Consider the following 5716-nt stretch of genomic DNA (forward strand, 5'->3'; position numbering starts at 1 on the left):
CCGCGCCGCCCGCCGAGGTGACCCGCCGCCGCTGCCATATGCGCCGCCGCTGCCGCCAGGTGCTCGCCGGCCACCGCGGCACCTGCCGGAGCTCCGCCCCGCGCCGCGGCCGGCCATCGCCGCCGCCTTCGCGCGCGCCTCCCGCGGCCGCCGCCCTGCTCGCCGGACCTCGCCGCGCCCTGATCCGGTCGCCGGCCGCCGAATCCGGCCACCCCATCCTCCCGCCGGCGGCTGCTTCTTCTTCCCCGACAAATCCGGCCGGTTACATTGTCTTCGTCCGTGCCTCGGTTCGCGCGCCGGATGAACCCTAGATCTGGAGGTCTATTTTTTTCACAAAGTCCCCGAGTTTTCCACGTTTCATATGGCCATGTTCATCATGCCGTAACTCCGCATCTGTAGCTCCGATTCATGCATATAGAATATCAAAATGTTCGCCTCAGAGAGTACATCATTTCATCTCACTGCATCATTTTTATTTGAGTTCATCTTGATGCCCGAAATGCTGTTAGAAAAGTGCTACTTGAGTTATTTGTCATATCTGCTGCTCTATTTAGATATTTGTCATTTTTGCCATGATTATTGTGTGCATGATATGCCCATGAGCTCTACATATGTTTTGTTAAGGGTTTTTCCATCTTTCCAGAGGTGCAACCCATGTATTTTTGTGATTTGTGTGGTGTCTAGCACAAGCTTACAAAGTGAGGCACTTGGTAATGCTGATTTCAGGGACTTAGCATTTCCAATAAGTCCTTGAGCTGTTTATCTCATTATGCCATATGTTCATGTTGTTTCCTAGCGATCCGTGCCTCTTTTGAGGATGATCAGTAAGGTTGTTTTGTTAATCTTGTAGTGCTCTATCCATCCATGTCTTTTTTTGCAATTATGAAGCAACCTAGCTTGAGTCAATCCATCTCTACTTTTGCTACTTCGTGAATCTGGGCAGATTGTCTACTTGTTAGCGATTTTGCCGAGGATGTTGTAGTTGATCCGTGCATGCTATGCTATTGTTCTTGCCATGTCTAGCTTGTATTTTGTGTATTCTTGATGGGTGTATGCTTAGCTTGTCATGACTTTCTCCGTAGTGAGTGCATCGAGCTCGTAAACATGCCTACTTGATATCTGTTTCAGCATGCTCCAGTTTTCACTAACTCTGAGAACTGATTATGTTTTTGCCATGTTCACATGCTTGCAATTGTATTTTCTGATCCCTTTTGGCTCAAGGTCATTAAGGGACTTTTGTTAAGCTCTTTGAGTAGCTCCATGCCATGCTTTACTTTGCCATGTTCAGGTCCTGTAGCATATAGTTTTCATGCTTCGAAGAGTGTTATCTGATCTGAAATTCCAGACAAGTGTTAATTTCACTAAGTCTGAGATCTGTTTACCATATGCATTTTTGCCATGCTTGTTTGAACCTGTTAATATATGAATTGGCCGTAGCTCAGTGCTAGACTTTTGTTAAGCATCATGAATGCATCCCTGCCATGTATTTTTTTTGCCATGTTTGAGTGTCGTAGCATGTTCATCTCGTTGCATTTAGATGGCTACTTGCTGTATATCGCAGACCGGTGCCATATTTGAATTGCTTGCCATTTCCAAACCGTAACTCCGATTCCGGTGATCTTTATATCATTTTCAAGAGATTTCATCTCACCTTCCCAGTGGCACACTTGGATTTCCAAGTTGAGGCCAGGTTCAAGCATTCCTTTGTAAATCATGCATATGCATCGCATCCCGCATCTCGCATATCATATCATGTTCTTGTGTTGGTTGTTTACTATGATGTGTGCTTCTTTCCGGTGTTTGCTTCTTTGGGTTGGTTCCGGTAACGTCGCATTTGTGAGGACCAGTTCGTCTACGTCCGTTTTCTACTTCATGGACCCGTTCTTCTTCCTTGCGGGATTTCAGGAAAGATGACCATACCCTCGAAATCACTTCTATCTTTGCTTGCTTAGTTGCTCGCTCTTTTGCTATGCCTATGCTGTGATACCTACCACTTGCTTATCATGCCTCCCATATTGTTGAACCAAGCCTCTAACCCACCTTGTCCTAGCAAACCGTTGATTGGCTATGTTACCGCTTTGCTCAACCCCTCTTATAGCGTTGTTAGTTGCAGGTGAAGATTGAAGTTTTGTTCCTTGTTGGAACATGGAGATGTTGTTCCTGGTTGGCACATGTTTACTTGTTTGGATATCACAATATATCTTATTTAATTAATGCATCTATATACTTGGTAAAGGGTGGAAGGCTCGGCCTTATGCCTGGTGTTTTGTTCCACTCTTGCCGCCCTAGTTTCCGTCATATCGGTGTTATGTTCCCGGATTTTGCGTTCCTTACGCGGTTGGGTTATAATGGGAACCCCTTGACAATTCGCCTTGAATAAAACTCCTCCAGCAAGGCCCAACATTGGTTTTATCATTTGCCACCTAGCCTTTTCTTTCCCTTGAGTCGGCCGGCTCAAGGGTCATCTTATTTTAACCCCCCCCGGGCCAGTGCTTCTCTAAGTGTTGGTCCAACTGAGCGATGTCCGAGGCTACCAGGGGCAACTCTAGGCTGGCTTACCCGACGTCTTGCTCATCCAGTGTGCCCTGAGAACGAGATGTGTGCAGCTCCTATCGGGATTTGTCGGCACATCTGGGTGGCTTTGCTGGTCTTGTTTTACCATTGTCGAAATGTCTTGTAACCGGGATTCCGAGTCTGATCGGGTCTTCCTGCTAGAAGGTCTATTCCTTCGTTGACCGTGAGAGCTTGTCATGGGCTAAGTTGGGACACCCCTACAGGGTTTTGAACTTTCGAAAGTCGTGCCCGCGGTTATGGGCAGATGGGAATTTGTTAGCGTCCGGTTGTAGAAAACCTGAAGTTGACCTTAATTAAAATGTATCAACCGTGTGTGTATCCGTGATGGTCTCTTTCCGGCGTAATCCGGGAAGTGAACACGGTGTTGGAGTTATGCTTGATGTAGGTTGTTTTAGGATCACTTCTTGATCATACTTTTATCGACCGTGCTTTGCCTTCTCTTCTCGCTCTCATTTGTGTGTGTTAGGCCATACATGCTAGTCGCTTGCTGCAGCTCCACCTCATACCTTTTACCTTACCCATAAGCTTAAATAGTCTTGATCGCGAGGGTGCGAGATGGCTGAGTCCCCGTGGCTCATAGATTACTTCCAAAACCAGTTTACAGGTGCCGATGAGCCCGTGCAGACGACGCAACCAAGCTCAGGAGGATCTCGATGAAGATCTTGTCCTTTGTGGTGTTTCGTTCTAGTTGATCAGTAGTGGAGCCCAGTTGGGGTCGATCGGGGACTTTGTCTCATTTGGGGTTCTTCTTTTATTTTGGTTCTGTAGTCGGACCCTGATTGTATTTGGATGTTGTAATGCTTTATTCATGTAATTGTTTGAAGTGGCGATTGTAAGCCAACTGTGTATCTTTTCCCCTATTGTATTACATGGGTTGTTTGCGAAGATTACCTCACTTGCGACATTGCTTTCAATGCGGTTATGCCTCTAAGTCGTGCTTCGACACGTGGGAGATATAGCCGCATCGAGGGCGTTACAGGATGATAGTAGGGACCCACCAGCGTCATGGCAGTACGCAAGCAAGTGCCTCTATATTACAAGCCCAAAAATATGGTTCCTCCTAATGGTTGGACATCTAGGGCTCACGCCAATGTCAACGTAGTCAATAAACAAGAGAATTACACTACGAGCCGCTGTCACCAGGGACCTAGCAGGTCACACAGTTTTTTTATGAACAAGCAGTTGTTATTTATACTAGTTTTAGTGATGGATCAGGGTAACAACGGGGCTGTGCGGGGGCTGTGGCCCATCTAGCCAGGGTTTTATTTATGTTTACCACATCATGAGCCCAGTTGTGTTTTTTTCTTGCTCAAAGTGGCTAGCCCAGTTCTATTTTTTTAAAAGAAATACCCAAACGAGGCCTACTTACTTTATCAGCCCTGCTGGGCTGCAAATCTTTCAATACGAGGAGAGTTTCATTTGGTTTGCCCAAAAATGGGTTGTACATTTTTAAAACACATCAAACCGGGAATTAGTTTCAATTTTTTTCATTACAAGATTTTAAATTCCATTGATTTTTATGCGTGGACAATTATTTGGATTTTATATTTATATAAATTATTTTTCAAAATAGTTTGAATGTGAACTGATATTTCGGGATTAAAAACAGTTGACCGCACCGAAATATGCAAAAATTCATATACTTTTTAACCGTGGCCACAATATGGGGTGTAATGCTAACAAAAAGAAGATGGGCTCCAAAAAAATTCTTAAGAATTAGCAAATGGGTTGTACATTATTAGAAATAATGCACACAAGAGCAGTGACTGTTGGATGTCCATCCAACGGTTGTCGTGCTTCTTCAATCTCTGCTTTTCCTCCTCCAGCCGCTCAAACAAGCGTCGGTGGGACTGCCTGCTCCCTCCTCCCGCGGCCGGCTATGCTGCCGCGCAGGCCTCACCGCCCCATTGTACTCCCATCGATGTCCTAGCCATCCCTCTACTCACCCACACCTGCTGTTATTCTCCGGGGATGGCAGACGAACCAGTAAACCCTTGTACTCCTCTGCGTGGGAAACAACTGTCGAGTCTTCCGTGGCTCCGTGTCGTTCCATTCCAAGGCCTCGTCGTCGTCCACCGCCCTGGTGCTGTTGGCGCGGCCTGGTCAATGTGGTCAATGAACGACATCCATCGGAAGTGGACTATACGTGGAGAGGCTGACAGTTGGGTCCACGGCCGCACACAAGGAAATGCCTGCTTATTACGCGCAAAATAATGATTCCTCCACCTGATAGCTAGGACCCATGGGAAGGGCTTTTGTATTTCTCGAAAAAATGCCCCCCCCCCCGCTGACAGGTCAGACCCACGAGCTATATTTTCGCACGCAAGGAAGTGCGTCCTTATGACGCACAAAAAAATGAATACCCCCTGCTGGCTGGGACCCACCATAGTGGGTGGCTGACTTGTGGGCCTACTAAGTTGATGGGAACAGAGGGCTTTGTCAACTTAATCAATATGAACGATTCTAGCTCCAATGACCGCCCGATGTCCATCCAATGGCCATAGTGGTTCTTCAACCTCCGGTCTCCTTGCTCCAGCCGCCCAAAGCAGCGCCGGTCGTGCCGCCTGCTCCTGCCTCCCATGGTCGGCTGTGCTACCGCGGAGGCCTCACCGCCCCCATACTACTCCCACCGCTGGCCAGGCCATCCCTCCACTCACCCACACCCTCTGTTATTCTGCGGTGACGGCAGCCTCACACCGCAGCCGAACTAGTAAACCCTCGTACTCCTCTCCGTGTGAGCATCCACTGCCGCGTCTTCCCCGGCTTCGCGTCATCCCCTTCCTAGGCCTCGCCGTCGTCCACCGCCTTGGTGCTCTCGGTGCGGTGTGGTCAATGTGGTCAACGACCGACTTCCATCGGAATAGTACTGTATGTGGAGAGGCTGACAGGTGGGTCCACGGCCGCGGCTGGGTCCACAGCCACATCCCAGTTTTTTTGTGATTTGCCAAGTAAGTCGCTTTGTCAGGCCTGTTGGGCTGCAAATCTTTCAAGACGAGGAGAGCTTCATTCGGCTGGCCAAGAAAACGGCCTATCAGTAATGAGAAATGGGCTATACATTTTTAAAACACATCAAACCGGCAATTAGTTTCAAATTTCTTTTTTTTCATTTTGAGATTTTAAATTGCATTGATTTTTATGCGTG

The sequence above is a fragment of the Triticum dicoccoides genome, chromosome 4A (genome assembly GCF_002162155.2).
Source record: "Triticum dicoccoides isolate Atlit2015 ecotype Zavitan chromosome 4A, WEW_v2.0, whole genome shotgun sequence".
NCBI classification, from domain to species: Eukaryota; Viridiplantae; Streptophyta; class Magnoliopsida; order Poales; family Poaceae; genus Triticum; species Triticum dicoccoides.